The sequence below is a fragment of the Podarcis tiliguerta genome (genome assembly GCF_965153285.1).
Source record: "Podarcis tiliguerta genome assembly, chromosome: 5".
Taxonomy (NCBI): domain Eukaryota; kingdom Metazoa; phylum Chordata; class Lepidosauria; order Squamata; family Lacertidae; genus Podarcis; species Podarcis tiliguerta.
In genome coordinates this window covers 95,508,741-95,530,014 of record NC_139538.1, presented here as the reverse complement: position 1 = coordinate 95,530,014, position 21,274 = coordinate 95,508,741, and the positions used below count along the sequence as shown (strand labels likewise).

General features: G+C 43.6%; 1 long non-coding RNA gene across 1 annotated transcript; it reads left to right on the top strand.

Annotated features, from left to right (window-relative positions):
• The first annotated feature begins 3,536 nt into the window (after positions 1–3,536).
• LOC310677775 lies at positions 3,537–16,888 on the top strand. Its single transcript, XR_014511437.1, has 3 exons — positions 3,537–3,611; positions 14,580–14,727; positions 16,116–16,888. It is a non-coding gene; the product is annotated as an uncharacterized lncRNA (long non-coding RNA).
• Positions 16,889–21,274: the final 4,386 nt, after the last annotated feature.

The following is a 21,274-nucleotide window of genomic DNA, read 5'->3' as shown; positions in this document are numbered from 1 at the left end:
AGTTGAAAGGATACATTCAGGCATAATATTTGTAACATTTAACTTTAAAGATGTGCCCCGCTCCCCATAATTTCCGTAACAGAAGTAATGGATAAATTATATGTAAAGGTTCATCCTGTGTTTCCGTTTATAGGGAATGCCTTAGTGAATCTAATTCACATCTGCGTGTCTTGTTATGTATATCACAAGCTGTTTGAAACTACCAGCGCTGTAGGTGGCTTTCAAAACTAATAGTATCTGTTAGGAGTGCTACATCATTAGTCATCTTGCATGTGCTGAGCTCTGGGACACATTCCAGGTCTATTTTGTTGGAAATAAATTTGCAAGTCATCTTTCCCATTCAGCTGTGTGTGTGTGTGTGACATAGAAATTAATGTGCATTAGGTTTGACTTAGAAAAGCTCTACTTAGATTTCACGGCAATATGACAATAGCATCAGCGTCTCCCCCATTTATTTCTGACAGAAATATTGCTGCAAAGAGAATTTGTCTAAGTGCAGATAATCCAAATGTAAATTTCAAAATGCTTTTCTCTCTGTAGCTTTAGAGTCAATCCAATTGTATGCACTATTGAGTCATGAATATTTTTCCATAACCGGCATGTTAATAGGCTGTGGCATGTTGTTTTCTGTTCTGTCCTGGTTTTATACATATATTAAGAGTTGGTACTGATTTTGTGGGCACTCCAAATCACAAGGCAAATTAGGATGAATCAGGGAAGGTTCTCCTGTTTCCAGGTCAGATTGTGTCATTCGAAAGTTGTCTCAAGGCTGATCAGGGACTTTTTCAGTTTCTGATTGCCTCTGTGCCTTTGATTCTGAAAAAACACCCCCCCCCCAACCTCGGAGAGAGGCCAATTTGGTTGGGGAAGAACCCAGAAGCTGAGATCTAGTTTTCAGTCACAGTGAATGATTTCTCCTCCACTCACAGTGATTTGGGGAGAAAGATCAAAAACTGTGTAAATTTTTCACATGGATCTATGCCTTCATCTTTGCAAGTTAATGGAGAGATCATCACTGTATGCGCAGAGGTCTGTGGGGGTGGGGCATAGGCCAACTCTCATCAACAGGATTTGGGGTTGGAGGGGTGGCTTTTCCCCACTTCAGCCTTTCCTGGGGATCTCCCCCATCACACCACCCACTACCCTTCTAGGACTTCTATGGTACCTGGGACTCTTGGGTGTACCTGCAGCCCTACTGGGTCTACTCACAGCTGCGACCTCCTCCCACCACATGACATGTGCGCCACCCCTACCCCCCGAACTTGGGCGGTACCCAGTGCCTATGCCTTCCCTAGCCTGGTGCTGGTCAAATGTTTTGGACCACAACTCCCATCATTCCTGACTCCTGGCTATGCTAGCTAGGGGTAATGGGAGTTATAGTTCAAAATACCAGGCCGGTGATTTTAAACTGCCCTTAACATACCCCAAAGAAGGTTAGCTTAGCCCAAAAAACAGTTCGGCTTTCTGTTAAAATAATTTTTGATATCCCCTTGCTGGACTTTTTCTCTGGTGGTTGTGTTGGGAAGCAGGCAGCAGAGCAAAGCTGGTGGGATCCGAGGCCTAACCTCTGCTGCCTGCAAACTCTTTTGCATCTGTCCAGATGTGCCATAAACACCTTCTACCTGTGACAGGCTGAGATATCTTGCATGCATTTTTAAAGCAAAGATTATGTAATTCTATTACCTTCTAGAGGAGCATCTTGTTTTCATTTCTTTTTTCTGCTTCTTTTTTGAACATGGGACATAGCAGGAGGTAATCAGGTGCTACTTGTCATGCAGGTTTCACATTTCCATGTTTGTCAGTTCAAAATGCCACACTGAAATATTTAAGGCTCAACTTAGCAATGTTAAGCTCTGAAAAGAAAAGAAAAATCTGACTCTCCAGTTTCTTTCAATGCATGGTGATTTTTTTTGTAGTGATGTCTATTATAAAGTATAGAAAATGCAGTTTTTTAAATTTTGTAGGGGGAACTTCCCATCACGCCTACAACTCATACTCTCAAAAATAAAATGTGCCTTTTGAGACAAGACAGCTGGCTCCCGGGAAGAGTTCTTGGGACTCCCTCGCTCAAACTGCTCATCTGGCATTAACTTAGTTATCATTCAGTCCCAGATATTTGCCCAAGCATTTGGCGGCAACTGACTGAAACATGCTGGCATGTGCTCCTTTGCTGTGCTAGCATGGTGTTTGTTGCATTTTGCTCATGATGATGATGATGGTGTTGCAGGTTAAATATTTTATGCTAGACACTGTACCAAAATCAAAAGCCCATTAAAAGCACTGCTTGCTTGAAAGCTTGCAATCCAGTGAAACATGCATTCAAGAAACAGGAATGGGGAGAGAGGTGGGCACTTGCCCAGGGCAGAGGGGCAGCTTTCCCCATTGCCAGGTTTGAGTTGGCCTTTGGCACAGCGCCACCTACAGGCCTCTGCCAACCCTGGCCTGCCCCCCCCCTCAGCATGGCCGCTAGCCATTGCCATCTGGGGCCAGTGAAAGCACGACAGCTGGCAGTCTCTCCCCTCCGACGGCCCTGCTTTTGTGTGGCAGTGTGCAATCCGAGTAGTTGGCATTGGGCATTGTATTTCCACCTCCACCCCCCTTGAAACGTGGGTACATTATACATCAGTTTCTGCTGTTTTCAACCGGAGACTCTCATAATTTTGATCAAAGCACCTTGAGTTATATATCCAGTGCATATGTCAGTCACTGTCAGTGCCAGATTTACGTATAAGCTAAGGGCTCCACTCTCTTGGGGCTCCCAAAAAAATTTAAAGGAAAAAAAATGGATGTATATTTCCAAAATATAAGATAAAAAACAAATAAAATAAAACCTACAGCAACAGTGTTTTGTGTTGTGTGGGCTCCTATGATGTAAGTAATGGGCCCCCGCCTGCTAGTCTGCTCCCTAAAATATCTCTGGTTTGCTAATTTCCATATAGCATATATTCAACACAAAAAACAGTGGCAATTTGTTGTTGACAAAGGACAGCTGGACATATAAAGGGCCCCATTACCTTCAGTAGCTTAGGGCCTCATCACACCTAAATCCGGCCCTGGTCACTGTAGTATTTAGTTCCACTCAGGAACAACTCTGTGATCCCTATTTGTTAATAAACCTTTTGCATTTGGCCTGACCGGGCATCACACTTTCTATTGCGTTTCTAGGTTAATAAAAAATAAAAGGTTGAGTGGTCGACAACAACTACTTGAGCAGAATGACTGGAGGTGGCATTGAGAAAGATCAGGCTTTGTTCGTCTGACAAGTGCGTCTTCTTCCTTAAGAGGGCCATTACGAAAGGGAGCACATTTTGATCCTCTTTCAGAAACCACCTGCAAATTGGAGAGCAGAAAATGCACATGCCTGCTATCGCTTCTTGAAGCAAGGGGGGGGGGCTTTTTCTTACCCTCTTTCTCTATGTCACATTGTGAGGTGGTAAACAGCAAAGCCCGTTGCCACAGCAACCGAGCCATGGTCAATGAAAAGCTTTCGTTCCTGTTCTAAGGAAGTAGCAATTATGGTCCTCAGGTAACGGCAAGTGAGGAGCTCATTATAGTCAGCCCTTTTGCATTTCGCTTGAAGGGTGCAGCACGAAGCCACAAAACTAAATACAGTAAGTAGAATTTTTGTTTCCACTTGGAGATAGGAAAATAAGCCCCACTTTCCATGATGTGAGAAAAGGAGAAATGAAATGACAGGTATTGACAAAAGAAGCAATGGTTCTAACATCCCGTTCAAATTAGGTTTCTTTTCAAAGGGAGAGTATTTCTCCCTCTCTTCAGCTTTTGCAGGGCTGCAGCCTGGATGCAGGTCTGGGCTGGCACAAGGCGTTTTGCTGCCTGAGGCAGAGGTCAAGATGACACCCTCTCTCATTTCCAGACTGAAGAGGGGACACGGTCTTCCACTGCACCTGAGGGAAGGCAGGCTCCGTCCTCGCAGCATCCTGCTGTTGTTCTCTGCCACTTGATGCAGCCACTTCAGGTTGCCTCGTGTTATGGAAGGCCCTGACACAGCATGAGGCCTTTTAACTGGCCTGTTCTATAGATAACAGGAGCAAAATTCAAGCAGTGAATGGGGGATTTGAGAGTGAATAAAAAAGTATCGGTCCATACAGCAGTCACAACAACCACACAAAAACCAGTAATGGGTGACAACCTCCCATCTTGATTTCAGAGATGCTGGGTCTTCTGAAGCTGTCTTCCTGCCCACAAGTCTGCAGCTTCTCCTGAGAGAACGCAACCCTTGGCGTGGGGGAAAGAGACTCCCTTTCCCTGGTGCAGGTGCCAGTCATCCTCAGTAAGATGTCCAGGGCCAGAGTAACTTAGAAGGTGCATTGGCTACCCTTCCAGATTGTCCCTCTGTTTCCTAAAACCTGGCAGAGGACTCTGCTTAGCTTATGATGGATCTCTCAACTGGGTTGAGTTTCCAGTATTTCTTTTTTCTTTCTAAAGGAAGCAGTTTGTATTTCAAAGCCCTGGAAGAAGCACTTTTAATACAAACCACTTTCTGCAAAATGCTCCGGTGTTAGGAGCCTTTCCCCCTCTGCAGAGACTTCAAAGGGGCTCCCTGTAGCTACCGATGAGCTGCTAAGCCTCTTTGAAGATGTGTTCCCAGTGTGTTCACCTGGCTAGCATGGAAAGTGCATCCTCAAAGGAGGTGACAGTAGGTGTCAAATCACCTGATGTCAGGAGACTGGCGGGGGTGGGGGTGGTCCCATTCCCGGCCCTTGGTCTATGCTTCATAAGGTTTTTCTAGGATCTGATTTCTATGGATGTTAACCTCTGCTGCTTTATATGGATCTGCAATCCCCTTTGTTGACAGTCTGATGGTGAGATACAAATGAAGGAATTCTGCACGCCTGCTCCTCTTTCCTAAATGCTATGATGAGCAGAGCATGGGTAGGCAAACTAAGGCCCGGTGGCCGGATCTGGCCCAATCGCCTTCTAAATCCGGCCCACGGATGGTCCAGGAATCAGCATGTTTTTGCATGAGTAGAATGTGTCCTTTTATTTAAAACGCATCTCTGGTTATTTGTGGGGCATAGGAATTCCTCCTCTTCCTCTTCCTCTTCCTCCTCCTCCTCCTCCTCCTCCTTCTTTCAAAATATAGTCTGGCCCACCATAAAGTCTGAGGGACAGTGGACCGGCCCCCTGCTGAAAAATTTGCTGACCCCTGGAGCAGAGAGCACTAAGTGCCCCACATGGAAACTTAGGAAGGAGGTGAGGAATTGCAGCAGGAAGAGGGCAGGGGCCACAGATGGCTTGTCCCAACTTTAGTAGGAGTTCTGAACGTCTTTGTAAGGGACACTTTTATCAAAAATGTGTTTGTCACCATATCATGCCGCGTGATTGGTTTGCTTTACTGAGCAACAGCCCTTGTTATATTTACTTTCAGGTTTATCTGTGCCTGGACACCAGTAAGATTTTGGCTTTATCTGGCTGTGTAGATAGACCATCAACACCACTTCTCAGCCGAATTCCCAGTCTATCTGTCTCCCCACCTTTGCAGACTTAGACCTCCTGTAAATGTTTTCACTACATTTCCTTCAGAAGTCTAATCCCATTATTTTGGGATGCCACAACCTCCAGTCCACTCTCATTCTACCTCCTCCCCAGCCCCTAGAGCTGACTGTCTACTTGCAACTTTCACAGTGTTTATACTGGTATAAACTGCTGGTATAAGGCAAAATGAATTACAGTCTATCTTGAGCCCTAGGACTGACATTATAACCACAGGCCTGTCTCTCCTCACCCCTTGAAAACAAGGCTAATGATGCCCAAGTCATATGTCAAGGACTGACTTTTTAAAGACCAACCTTGCTGGTGTTTCATAATGCATGGAAGCCGATTCGCTAATGATTTATCATTTATTTTGTCAAGAATGTGACGTTTACTTCACAGGATAAGAGAAAGATTCCTTCTGTTTGCACTTCTGTTCCCAGACATATAACCTTCTCGCCCTTCTACCTTCCTGAAAAAGGGACCAGGACTGACAGAGATTGTTTTAGTTATGGCTCCAGAGAGCAAGTCTTGCTTGAAGCATGCATTCAAAACAAAGGAGAGTTTTCTATTTTGGGGGTAAAGTCTGCAGAATCTTTTGGCATAAGTACTGTTTAACACAAAGTTTAATTTTCTTTTCCCTGAAACATTTCTGTGCATGTGTCATCAGCTTTGATAACCCTGCCCCTGCCCCCTCCACCAGCACTGACTCTGCGATGACCATCAGGAGGGAAGTGGAGCAGCTGGGACATTGCAGGCACAGAGATGCTGCACTTTCCCTGCTGAAAGAACATGGCATTGAGGACAAATGAGAGCAGCTGAAATGGATGGGCAAATGTAAAGATGGCAACTTTAGGCAGGCTCAGAAAAACCCTGAGCTGCTTCCCAAATTGGGGGAAGTAGTTCAGTTTATTTCCAAGCTGGGGGTTGCAAATCCATCACCGCGAACTCCTCTGTCACCTTCAACTCATTGGTGTGAAAGATGCAACCTGTTCTGTGACTCACAGCTCAGTTGGATAGAGCGTGCTGCTGATAATACCGAGGCTGCAGGTTCGAGCTCCATATGGGAGACCTGCCTATTCCTGCATTTCAGGGGGTTGGACTAGATGATCCTCAGGGTCCCTCCCAACTCTTGAATTCTATGATTTTATGATTCATTATGACCACAGCAAGAGTCAGTGATGTTATCAAAATAGATTTTATCACATTTCTATCAAAGTTTATACTACATTTTTTTAGATTTGCCTTGAGACAATCTTTAAACCTCTTTTGTTTGACCACCAGCATTATGCTTTCCATTTTTAAGTTCGGAATAGAGTAGCTGCTTTGGAAGACGAGCATCAGGCATCCGCACAACATGACCAGTCCAACAAAGTTGATGTTGAAGAATCATTGCTTCGACACTGGTGATCTTTGCTTCTTCCAGTACACTGATATTAGTTTGCCTGTCTTCGCAAGTGAATTGTAAAATTTTTCTGAGACACCTTTGATGGAATCTTTCAAGGAGTTGGAGGTGGCGTTTATAAGTGGTCCATGTTTCACAAGCATATAGTAAAGTTGATAGTACAATAGCTTTGTAAACAAGCAGTTTGGTTTCCCTGCAAATGTCCCGCTCCTCAAACACTCTGCACTTCAACTGGGAGAAAGCCGCACTCGCAGAGCTCAAGCGATGCTGGATTTCTGCCTAGGTAAAAGAAGTGATTGACATTTTCCAACATTGCACAATTGAGTTGGATTTGTGGTGCTGCAGAGGGGTTATTTTGTACTTGTTGGTGAAGCTTTGGTTGTTTGCTTGTTAAGTGATAGGCCAAGCTTTTCGTAAGCTTCTGCAAAGATATTTAGGATGGTTTGGAGGTCATCCTCTGAGTGTTCGCGCACTATGTTGTCGTCAGCATACTGAAGCTCTATGACGGAAGTTACAGTAACCTTACTCTTTGCTTTCAGCCTGCTCAGATTGAAGAGCTTTCCATCTGTTTGATATATGATTTCTACTCCAGTGGGGAGTTTCCCTTTGACAAAGTGTAGGATCATAGAACACTATATGGAGAATGCAAGGGGTCTACGTTCAGTATGGGAGACAGATAGAAGCAAAAAAAATTAACAGCACTAAGTGGGATGGCATATGGAGGACCCCATCCTTAAAAACTATTCTATCTCGCCTTTAAGAAGCTTCTCTGAAGGTCATTCTCAAGTGGCACTGGACTCCGGTTCCTCTAGCCAAAATCAATAAATCTCTAACCCCCCCTTTGTTGGAGGGGCTGCGGGAACCTTGGGGCATATTTTTATGCTTGGTGGGAATGCAAAATTGGACTGGGATCTTCGATACTATCTCCAAAATTGTTAAACAACTTCTCTCGGCAAACCTTGCTTTCACTAAACCGATATTCCAATCCAGCATAAGGATTTAATTCATTTTCTATGGGTAGCTACACATCTAGTGATAGTGTATCAGTGGAATTCCCAGGTGGAGCTACCTCTTGAGATATGGTTTAATAATATTTGGGATATAGCTAGTTCAGAACAACTAACTGGGCTTAAAAGAGTTGCAAATGAGGTTATAAAGGAAAATACTTTTGATGAAACCTTGTCTCCCTTCTTTTCATACCTAAGGGGAAAATAAAGTAAAGCTCTCCCACCAGCTTCACAAGCCTGACTGTGGAGAACCTGTATGCCAGTGTTCTAAGACCATGTAAAATAAAATGGTTCTTTTCTCTGTGGAGACTGCATTGTATAATACAAAACAGAATATATATATAAAATATATATATAAAAAATATAAAAAATATAAAATATAAAAAATAAAAAATATAAAAAATTACAGAACAAAAGTTTAAAGCATTTTAAACCTTTTCCCAGTTAAATTGATTTTCCTTCCAAGGCACACAACACAGCTGGATTCCACCACTTTTATCTACCCAAAGGCAGGGCTGGGCCAAGAGCTTGGGCTTCCTGAGCTGCTTTCACCCCGTTTCTTGTTGCTTGTTCTCATCGTTCCAAAGGGAAATGGGAATCAACAGTGGGCACGTCTGTAGCTGGCTGATCACCTTCTCCACAAAAGGGGAAGCCACGCCTTTGACACTATGCCCTCCTGTTGTTGTTTAGTCGATTAGTTGTGTCCAACTCTTCGTGACCCCATGGACCAGAGCCCGCCAGGCACTTCAGTCTTCCACTGCTTCCCGCAGTTTGGTCAAACTCATGCTGGTAGCATGGAGAACACTGTCCAACCATCTTGTCCTCTGTCGTCCCCTTCTCCTTGTGCCCTCCATCTTTCCCAACATCAGGGTCTTTTCCAGGGAGTCTTCTCTTCTCATGAGGTGGCCAAAGTCTTGGAGCCTCAGCTTCACGATCTGTCCTTCCAGTGAGCACTCAGGGCTGATTTCCTTCAGAATGAATAGGTTTGATCTTTTTGCAGTCCATGGGACTCTCAAGAGTCTCCTCCAGTACCAGAATTCAAAAGCATCAATTCTCCAGCCTTCTTTGTGGTCCAGCTCTCACTTCCATATATCACTACTGGGAAAACCATAGCTTTAACTATACGGATCTTTGTCGTCAAGGTAATGTGTCTGCCTTTTGAGATGCTGTCTAGATTGCCCTCATGTACAGAGCAATTAACTACTTCTTGGCCCCACCCAGCTAACAATTCAGAAGCTTGCTGAGACAAATCTGCAACAGGGCAAACCATTTGTCAGAGTGATACAGGAAAACTGTACAGATGACCATCTTGCTACAAATAACTGCACTTAGATGTGTGGTAAAATCTTTCTTACCAGTTGGCAGGATCAGCCAAGGCATCCCAGCATTTGAGAGCTCATCCTCTGGTGATTTGGTTATCTATGCAGGCCCAGTCCACCAAATGTCCCGTGGAGAACTTAATCTGGAGTAGTTTCTTAGGATTCATGTGCCCAGTTTACCAAGTGACATCATGGTGGACCATTGCAAACTAATGCTTGGTAAGCAGTCATTCTACTGCCTAATGGCAAAATACAATCTGGGCACCACAGTTCAAGAAGGACACTGACAAACTGGAACGTGTCCAGAGGAGGGCAACCAAAATGGTCAAAGGCCTGGAAACGATGCCTTATGAGGAACGGCTAAGGGAGCTGGGCATGTTTAGCCTGGAGAAGAGGAGGTTAAGGGGTGATATGATAGCCATGTTCAAATATATGAAGGGATGCCACATAGAGGAGGGAGATAGGTTGTTTTCTGCTGCTCCAGAGAAGCGGACACGGAGCAATGGATCCAAGCTACAAGAAAGAAGATTCCACCTAAACATTAGGAAGAACTTCCTGACAGTAAGAGCTGTTTGACAGTGGAATTTGCTGCCAAGGAGTGTGGTGGAGTCTCCTTCTTTGGAGGTCTTTAAGCAGAGGCTTGACAACCATATGTCAGGAGTGCTCTGATGGTGTTTCCTGCTTGGCAGGGGGTTGGACTCGATGGGCCTTGTGGTCTCTTCCAACTCTTTGATTCTATGATTCTATGAATTCTAGACCTTCCCTGGCTTGCAGAGGTCTTCCATATTGTGAAAGACCACAAGTGCCCATGTCTTTGTGCAGCCACAAATATTTTAGTCAAGTCAAGTACTTTATTATGGTCGTAGACCAGCATAAGCAAAACAGCTAAATAAATAGCATAATAATATGAATCTAAGTGAATAATTATTAAATAAATAGGAGCAAGAACCGAACGTAGATTTAAACATATACATAGAATACTTAATTAAGCATAGATAATGGGTGAGTAAAAATTTATAAGAAAAATTAAAAGATTGGTTAACACAGCTATATGGGATGGGCTTCAGAAGTGCGGATCTAACAATAAGGGCCTTCAGTTTAGGACTGAATTGTAGCATAGACCATTCTTCGTCAAATATCTATCATGGCAGCGCAAAATCTGGCGACTGAATATGTGACTTCTGGGTTCTCATCCTGTAATAATAGGGAGATGTTGTGTTGTTCTGAACGCCCAGCAAACTTATATAAGATGGGTTGGATAAACCTAATTTGAATGTCTATATAATACTGGCAATGAAGAAGGGCACGCTCCGTGGTTTCCTGCTGCCCAGAGCCACATGGGCAGTCCCTCTCCTCGTAAGGTATCTTCCTACAATGGCCTTCCTGAGTTGTTGAAGGGAGGACCTGACAACTGGCCAAAGTGAACCATGTACTTTTGGGTTGTTGGGATGTCAAGGAAACTTTGCACAGCTGTTAACGGAAGCAAAAACGTGCCTTGTTCGGAATTGGCTGGTTGTGAAGCTCAGAGGAAAAGCCGACGGCTTTGGAGACAGAGAAGCAACCCTATACTTGTTTGTCATCTGTCAGGGCCCTAATATCAGTTTATGTATAGAATATGGTAATTAGAACTGTAATTCAGCTACTAACTTGCAAACATATGGATACAGCTGGCTCAGAAGCACCCAGGGTGCTAATTAAATACAAGGTTTTAAGCAATTACCATCCAATTCAGATGTTTTGGCAGTTAAAGTGCATATTATTCTTCCATTTCCTCTCTTATGCTATGCCTTGGGCCTTGCTACCCTTTGCATTTTCATTATGCAGTGAATATATTCTTTAGTTCACATTTTGTTTTATATTTGCATATACGGGGTCTATCTGTAAATTGTTTCATACTCATAAGTATTTGCTAAACAGACATAAAATTATGCATTTACTAGAACAGCCTCATTAACGACAAACTCCAAAATTTGGGATCCCCTTCAAACTGGTGCCAAAGTTTTGCAGCATTTTGCAGAGAAAACCCCACATTCTGCAGTACCCCACAAACTGAGTAATTGATATATTAAACCAAGATTTGTATTTAACACCCCCAAATCCAACATTGTCCGATTTACTCCAAACCAGAACCCAAATTTGGCAAAAGTTTTGCAGTGTTTTGCAACCAAAGTTTGACAATAGTTTTGCAGAAAACACACCAAGGAATACATCAAGCTGGGCTTCTAAGTTAATGCCAAAGTTCAAAGTTGTGAAATGGATGACTGGGGTTTTGGGTGATACCCGTGTCAACTGCTCAGTTTGTGGGGCACTGAAAAACACAGGGCTTTCTCTGCAAAAACAGCTGCAAAACCTTGGCACCAGTTTGGAGGGGATCCCAAATTTTGGGGTTCATAATGAAGCTCACTAGAACAGCTAACCTGATGAACTGATGCTGCTCATTTGGGCAAAGGATGTACTTAATAGCAATCTGCCTACATTTTGGACTTGTGTTTCAGAAACAGTGTGAATTGTAAACTGTGACTCTGTAGTTGCTACTCAACCTTGTTTCTATTTTCAAAAAATGCCCAAGCCATCTAACACTTAATTTTTTTAGAAATAATCAAATAATCAAAAGACAGCACCCTAAGCTATACAAAAGCATTCCTGGTCACAGCCACTACCTGAAGATCCTAAATTCTGGTTTTCATTCTTTAAACTGAGTGCTACCCCAACAGAAACAGACTGAAAGGCCTTCGGATAGTGCCACTTCACGTAACATATTTTAAAGCAGCCATACCAAGCCCAACCACACCGCCACAGAAATACACACACACACACACAGATTCTTGTATATCATTATGGTAGAGTTGTTAGGGAACTGGATCTGGCTGTTGGGCTAGATTCCAAAACCACTCAGCCCCCGTGGGCCAACTTCAGTGGGTGGGCAGGACTACTCATCTGTCAGTCACCAGGTGGCATAATGATGCCAGGTGATGGACACCCATGGTAATTAAAAGAAGGTTGCTGTACACACTTAGCAGTTGACGGGCAGTTACAGCAAGCTCCTTTGAAGTTGTGCTTTCAGCGAATGATCCTCTTTAATATGTATCATGTGCCCCACAACTAATGTCATATATCACATCAGGTGGGAGGGAGCAGTTGGCATTTGTAGGAAATGGCCTGGCAGGCCAAACTGTGACCTGTACTGGGCTTAATTAGACCTCTGGGCAGAAGCATTTAACAACCCCTCTTTATATAACAACTCCTCTAGACACAAAATCACAGGAGCATGTTTGGATCAATCACTGTGGAAACATGAGATGATGAAGTTCTAGATTGTTCTTTAGGATCATTTGAGTTGTACCATTGCCCCCATTTTGCCAAGTCCCACAAGTCTTTCATAACACAGTAGTTGCTAGGGGTGTGTATGGGCCTGAAGATTACCCTTGCATTTCACAAAATTCCTGTCTGTTTCTGAGTTGCTGTGTGCCATCTTCACTCCAATCTCCATTTCAGGTTCTGGCCTGCTCTGTATAAAATGAAAGTAAGTTGGTACTAATTTACTATAATGGGAAACCCCAAAACAGCTGCCACTTCCCCACATTTGATCAAAGTAGAATGAAATTTACTGACGCCGGAGCCGCTGTGGAGTGGCTCGTGTCTTCCAAATGGCAGATAAATTGAGCCAAGGGCTTTTTGTGGGGGAAGTAAAAGCATACCTTCCAACATTTCTCAGATGAAAATTGTTAAATTGTGGGTGAACATATCAGACGACACAGCGATTACTTTCAATCCCTTATTTGCATATGTGGACCTGAGTGAAAACCGTATCACCCTGCTGGCCCAGGGTGAGAACGTCAGTACATAACAAAAATAGGGGCATTTCTTACTCCCGCACAAATGACCCTCCTCAAACCCCCCCCCCCATTTTTTGTGGGGGGCCCCCCACCTGCAGAGCATTTCTACCACCACAGCACCAACAGAGCACAGCACACACAGCCTCCACATCCTGAGAACACCCCTTTTGAAAAAAACAACAACAACTATTCTTGCGAAGAAGAGGAGTATGTCCCCCATAGCTTAGCTCTTTTGCCTTGTTATTGGGCCCACACACATAACGGATACCAGGAGAAGGTTACTGCACTGTCCTGGCAGGGAGAGGTGACTCCCCCCCCCCCCCAAAAAAAAAGTACAGTCACTGAGATAAAAATCCCTTTGAAATTTATGACCACAGGCTCAAATGCTTGAACCAAAGGACCAGGACTGAGATTATCTTCGCTGAAAACGATATTTGGTTTAATTGATTGCATCCACACAAAGTTCCATATGGCTAAACTAATTCTTCCAAAGAGAAAAACATTCTCCCTAGGGGTTGCCCGGAACGCTGCATGAACGCTGCAGGAGCGAAGCTTCCTTGCACATCAGCACAAATCATAGATCAGGTACCACCTGAGAAGAGAAATCCCTGCCTCTATGAGGAATGTCTGTTCAGAAATTTAGTTATTTATTTATCTTATTGACTGGCCTCCAGGGGACCCAAGGCAATATATTACGGTTATCCACCTCACTACTTTGTCCTCAGAACAATTTGGTGAGGCAGGCCAGGTTGTGAGAGGGTGACTGGCCCAAACTCACAGGGTGAGTGCCATGGTTGAGTGGGGATTTGAGCAGAGCCCTAGCCCAAACAGTCTAACCATAACCATGGACTACCCCCCTTGTCATACGTACCTTTAAAAAAAAAAAAAGACAATTCCTTTTTTTAAAAAAACCCCTACCGTTCAATTTATAATCAAAACCTTTGTAATCACCTTTGTAATCAAAATATTTTCAATAATTACTGTAAATAGATTAATCTTTGAAACATTTCAGCCCTACAAATAATTGCGTTAATGCAACCAGGTCATTCATTTCACACCTGTCACTGTTTAGGCATATGCCTTCCATAACACTGGTGCTGATCAATAGTTGACTTGTTGCCTTCCCTGCCATCTTCCAGAAATACCCATTAAAAACCTGTGGGTGACACTAAAATTCTATGAGTCAGTCATATCCTGCTATAGGCAGCCAACTGGAAAATATATTCATTTCTTTGGTCTATTGCTCTTTTCATTCCCTATGTGTTTTAAAATGCAGATGGTGAAATCCAAAAGAAATAAGGAGAAAATTAGGAGGTACAAAACAGAAACGACATCTGCTCATGAGACATAATGTTGTTGTTGTTTTTGGCTGCAGTGAATCCCACAGTTCTCTGGGTTTTATTTCGTTTTTGTTTTTTGTTTTGCTTAACTATAGCCTTTCCACAGAATCGCATGGTCTGGTGTGAAGTTCATAGAAGTATAATTAGACATTTCAAGTTCCTGCTTCCCTTCACAGGAAGAACTTGATTTTCAGATCCTAACGTTCAGGAACATAAGAAGAGTCTTCTGAATCAGGCCAATGGCCCATCTAGTCCAGCATCCCATACCCTCCAACATGATGTGGCCCTAAACCAAGACACCACCTTCTGTGGCTGCACTCCCATGTGAATCACGTGACCCACAATAGATCACAGTCCCAGGAAAAGTGCTTTTTCGGGGCAAGAGAACATGGCGCCCAAAATGGCTGCCATGCTCTCACGAGAAAAAACATGATGGGTTGGTATCCTATTTTCACAGTGGCCAACCAGCAGCCGGCATGCAGCCTCTGACAGTGAAGATAGAATTTGAAGGGGGGAAACTGCAGCTCAGGGACAGAGCACCTGCTGTGCTTGCAAAGGGTCCAGCATCTCTGGCTAGGGCTGGGAGAGACTCCAGTCTGAAGTCCTAGAGAGCCACTTCTCGTCAGTGTGGACCAGCCTTTCTCAGCCACGGATCTCCAGATGTTGTTGGACTACAACTCCTATCATCCCTGACCACTGGTCCTGCTAGCTAGGAATGATAGCAGTTGTAGTCCAACAATATCTGGGGATCCGAGGCTGAGAAAAGCTGCTGTCGACAAGACTGAATGAGATGGACCAATGGCCCAATATAATATATGGCAACTGCTTATGCTCCAAGCTGCTTTAAAGGTCTAGCAAAGCATCAGCATTAATCCAGAGAAAGTTAGGCCTAGTAAATTTACACATCACTTAAGCCATATGCAGACATTCTTTAAATGTTTTGGGGGAGTAAGTTCGTACTAGGGGTGGATGAATCTGACAGTTTTCTTGGTTTCTCATTTTTCCAATCACAAAGAAAAAGAAAGGGGAAAAAGAGTTGGCGTGAAAAACTGTATGCATTCTCACGAAGAGTTCTCCTAATAGATGCATATCCCAAAGCAATTCCCCCTCTCCATACATTTTGGGGGTTGACGACATGCATCAAAAAATTTGGGGACGTGTCAATTTCAAAAGATAGTCTTTTGATTATCAGTATTTTTATTGTTTTAAAGAGCTGCATCAGTGGTGTAGCAGGTAGACAGTCTTTAAAGAAGGTATAAAATGCTGATTAAAACAGAAAAAAATATTCGGCGCAACCCTTCCTCTCTTTACCATGCACCAAAGGCGATATGATTGGACCATTAACTATGTTTCTTTCCAGCTGGAAGCTTTTTGAAGACTTATTTCTAATACATTTAATTATGAAAATCGAGCCCCGTTCTCACAGAACCAGGTTTTTAAACATGCATATGTGACAGCATCTGGAACTGTTAATTGAAGTGAGCGGTTGACAGCACTGAAGGAATGTTGCTGCAAACTGAATTGGATGAAATTTGAATAAGCAGATGGATTTTTTGCTGGAAACTTCTGCTGTGGGTTGGGAAAAGAGATTTCTGCTCGTGGGCAGACCAATTAGGGTAGAACTGGGCAGTTTGCTTGACTTGCAGCAGCTGCTGCAAATGACTGCTTTGTCCTCCACCTGTAAAACTCAGTCTCACTTTCTGCATCACCAGAAGCTACCAATGAAATGGAATCAGGACAGAGAAATGTATGGTCTGACGCAGTCACAGCACAACTGTTTTGGGGAAAGGGGTAAGAATTTGAGAAAGAAAAGACAAGACAGCTCCGTGTTAAGCGTAACATCTATTTCTGCCTTGTCTTTCTGACTAAGCTATTCCTCACAAATTATTTGGGCCTCTCTCTAGAATTACTTGATCAAATTTTCAGTTCCAATACTGGCTTAGACCTGCTTGTAATTTTCCTTGTCTGTGCAATTGTACAAATGCAGAATATTTTGCGAACAATGAAGATTTCCAAAAACTAATAACCTCTCAGAGAAAAACTATTGTGGGCCAGCACTGCAAATGTAAATGAATATGTTGACTGCTTTGTGAAAATAAATAGCTTTTCATGTGAAAACTATTTCACAACAGAGCAACATGACGTTGGCAGGAAAGAGTCATGGTAATTATGTCCCTAAAGATTAATTTCATCACTTTGACTTTTTTTTCAAAAAAGTATTCAGGACAAAAATATTTATCAAAGACTCTGAACACAGAATATGGGTGATCTCATTTATGCAAGTTGCAGTTCTTATTTGTTTCATAGTTTCCTCCATTGGAGATTAAGATAAGAGCTGAAATTTCCCTGGAGGTTCTATTTCATAAATTTGCCGGTATTTTGTAGTCCGTGCTTATTGGTTTGATAGATGACCTTGTTTGTCTGCAAATTAGTTATTTTAAATACATGTAATCTTTTCCAAATAATTACTGTTCAGGAGCCAACCTACAGTAGCTGAGCTAAGAATGAAATCCAAATAAAGTATGCATTTCTTGACACTCTTTCAGATTATGTTTATCCTCATTTTTATGTATTGCAGGCACGCATCCTTTTCAGTTCCTAATATAGTGTGAAAAAATAAGAATGCCATTGTAGTTCTTCCATAAATTGTTTCTTTATATTGCAATACTTAATGCAACTGAGGCGACAGAACGCTACTGCACAGAGGGTGGCGTCAGATGTGAAATGATCTAGTCTAGAGGCATGAATGACTCATAAAATGCTTACTGTCACCATACTTCTCTGCCAGTTGTGGCAGAGACAATGAATCTCTCTAGTGGAGATGCATATTTCTCCAGTTTTCAGAAGAAGCACAGCAGCATTTTAGACAACCGCCTATGGTTCTTAAGTATGATGGACTGAGACCTCAGTGATTTGTCTAAAAATATTATTCATCGTGTTAAATTTCTGCTTTCAATTGTTCTCCAATCTGGAGAAAACCTGGTTGTGTGGGAAACAGAGGTGTTCATGAGGATTACAAACAAAACTGTCATGATGCAAGTTTTTACCCGTCTGCAATATTCACTTCATGACTGTACAGAAACTGAGAGGAGCAAGCAATCTATTGCTCAGTTGTGACATTTGAAGGAGAGGAGAGAAGTCTGGAAATATTACTAATTTATTTTTCCAATTTATTACCCACCCTTGACCATAAGGACTTGGGGTGGGCTACAATTTAAAATGGGACGCGGGTGGTGCTGTGGTCTAAACCACTGAGCCTTGGGCTTGCCGATCAGAAGATCGGCGGTGCGAATGCCTGCAACGGGGTGAGCTCCCGTTGCTGGGTCCCAGCTCCTGCCAACCTAGCAGTTCGAAAGCACATCAGTGCAAGTAGATAAATAGGTACCGCTCCGGCGGGAAAGTAAGTGGCGTTTCCGTGCACTGCTCTGGTTTCACCAGAAGCGGCTTAGTCATGCTGGCCAAATGACCCGGAAAAACTGTCTGCGGACAAATCCCAGCTCCCTCGGCCAGTAAAGCGAGATGAACGCCGCAACCCCAGAGTCATTCGCGACTGGCCTTATCTGTCAGGTATCCTTTACCTTTACCTTTACAATTTAAAATACAATAATAAAACAATCTAAAACAAACTACAGACACAAGAATCAGGTGGGCCCCCAAAACACACGTCTCAGGTGCCAAAAAGCATATGACAGAAACTGCATAATGTAGATGCCACACTCACCTCTCTGGGGCTGCAACAGAGAGTGCCGTCTCCTGGGCATTTTTTTAAGGCTCAGCAGCATAGTGCCGTTTGCCTGTGGCTGGGGGTCTGCACAGGGGAACGGAGGGTGAACGGAGCCCGCTGCACCAGCTCAGCCCTTGCCACCAGTGCTGCCTGCCCACCTGCGCTGCGGGGAGCCTGGCTAGCTGACACAGCCTTTGGCAGGCAAATCACCCCAACACCTGTGGAGAGGAGCACCAGGCCCTACCAAACGGGTCATCCCTTGCCTGCCTGCACGCAGGGCCACCCCCACCCCCTGTTATCTCATAAAAATATGCTGAGAAACCATCTAAGGTTTCCATTTTCTGGTCATCCCCAACTGCTGGAGAATTCCAGCCAGGCCCTCCCCTCCTTTCTACATGCTTATAGGTTATAGAGTTTTGAGCACAAATGTGAATCCAAGCCAATCTATTTTAATGTTGTTGAATGGAGCAATGGGCTTGCCCTCCACTTTCAGCTCCCCTGGCTTAGCTTCTCTTCATTCGCCAACATAAACTAACAACAGAATTTTCCATTTAACATTAAGTGAACCAATTTTTCCCCAGAGTTTTCTGAAATAGTGGAGTCAAGCTGGGCCAAGCGTTCAGGCAGTCTCTGGGTGGATCTACACACAGGGGAAAAAACACACTATAAATAAGTCAGAAAATAAATAGTTATAACAAAATATTAAAAAGCTATGGAAAATCACAAAGAATTTTTCTTTGCTCTCCAGCACCATCTAGGTGTTGCATGTTTATAACGCATTCAAAATGCTGTTTTTTGAGTAATGTAGCTGAGTCCTTTGTCTCTCTCCTGCTATACTTCCCACAGAACAGTTGATGGTAGATGACCCTGAGGGAGGGGGAAAGCCCTGCTGAGGCAAGCTCTAGGGTGGTTTTTCTCTTTGCTCCTCTCTCTCCTGGAACCACATGCTTTCTTATACTCCTTCCACTTATAATCTGCTAGCATGATTCTACCACAGATCCTCAGTGTCTACCAGGCTCTGCTTCTGACCTGGCTGGTTCTGCAATGGTCATGCCCAGGAGCCCAGTATTTCTGATATGAAATAGGTCAATCACAGCCAGACCGCATCTCATTGGTTGCTATGGGGATGCCTATGAAAATGTCCTCCCTGCAATAAATAATCTTTCCCACAGGACTCTAGACTTTTGTGGATGCAGCCTACAGTAGAATTTTCTTTTTTTTTTTGCTGCTGCATCATACTGTTGACTCATGGTCCACACTTGTGTGTGTGCCACTGAGTACCCACAATTTGGGGCCCAAGTCGGCACCTCTGCTGCCTAAGTGCACAACCTTATATTTGTCCCTGTTGAAATCAGTTTGATAGTTGGGGCCCAATTCTCCAATTTGTTATGGTCATTTTGAATTCTGATTGTATCTTCTGCATTAGCTATCCCTCCCAGTTTAGTGTAATCTGCAAATTTTATGAGCATCCCCTCAATGCCTTCATCCAAGTCATTCATAAAGATGTTGAAGAACAACGGGCCCAGGACAGAACCCTGTGGCACCCCACTGGTCACTTTTTTCCAGGATGACAAGGAACTCTTTGCGTTCGGTCAGTCAACCAGCTACAAATCCACCTAACCGTTACCTTGTTCAACTTCGTTATAAGCCATCTTGTAAGATTTGTATAGTGGTGCCTCGCAAGACGAAAAGAATCCGTTCCGTGAGTCTCTTCGTCTAGCGGTTTTTTCGTCTTGCGAAGCAAGCCCATTAGCGGATTAGCACTATTAGCGGTTTAGCGGCTATTAGCGGCTATCAAAGGCTTAAGGGATTAGCGGATTAGCTGCTAAAAGGCTATTAGCAGCTTAGTGCCTTAGAAAAAGGGGGTGGGGAGCGAAAAAAAATTGCAGCAACTCGCAAGACATTTTCATCTTGCGAAGCAAGCCCATAGCAAATTCGTTTTGCGAAGCACCTCCAAAACGGGAAACCCTTTCGTCTAGCAGGTTTTCTGTCTTGCGAGGCATTCGTCTTGCGGGGCACCACTGTATTCTGAAAGGTGAGATGTAAGTTCTCGGAATATTAAAAAAATAAGAAACAGGGAGGCACAATGCCAGTCTAACCAGCAAAGTCAATTGAACAAATAGTACCCAACACATTCTGAGAATCTTCGTCAGGGGAAATTGTTCAATACCTAGATAAACACAAACTTGTACTTCATTTATAGCGGAGCTGTGTCATGCTTGGGTTGTGCTCAAGGCCCATCAGAATCAGTGATTCAATTTCAGTAGAACAATTTCCCCTGACAAAGGTATTCAAACGTATTGGGAGCAATTTATTAAATTACAATTGCACCTCATTGCCTTTGCCTGCTGCAATTTTCAGGAGCGTGGCACGCTCTGAAGCTTATTGGGGGTTTTTAGCTTACCTGTCAGAACACTGTTTTACAGGTCTGATGCAGGGAGATTGGAAATACTATTTGTTTATTTCTTAAATTTGTTCCCTACCTTTCCACCCAACAGTGCTCATTGGGTCTGGCTTGTAGGCATCTTGTTTGCTGCTCTGGGGCAGAAAAAAATCACAATTTGATTGGCCAACCTTTCCATTCTGTTGCACACAAGCAGCTTCCAGTAGCAGCCAGTCGGGTGGCACCAGCAGGGAGAAGGAGAACGGCAAGGCAGCAGGGAACGTGGCACGGTGCCACTGGCCTCTGCTGGCAGCTTCCTGCCCATGACTCTCAGGCCCCAAAGACCATGTGACTATCTTCTAGTGGGTGTATGGCAAGAGTAGGGGCTTTCAGACTCAGGAGCCAAATGTGGCCCTCCCTGTCTGTCTATATGGCCCTTGGAACTGAGCCCTCTGGCTGAAAAAGGTTCCCCACCCTGGTGTATGGCAGCCAGTTCCAGTGGGAACTGTATCATTTATGAGTTTAAATCTCCACACATTTACAATTGTTCCACGTGCAAGAAAACATGAGTATCTGTCAAGGCCTCTGTTAAAGTGATTGATTAGAAATCAGATGCTGGCATTTAAAATAATTTATGGGAGTGCTGAGCTCATTCCTTTTTTCCTTTCTTTTTCAAGAATGCAGCCTGGAAATTTGGAAAGCTTTGAAAACTTTGAGTCACTTGGGTGAGAGAGTGCTCGGTCTTCATTTAAATAAACTTGTTC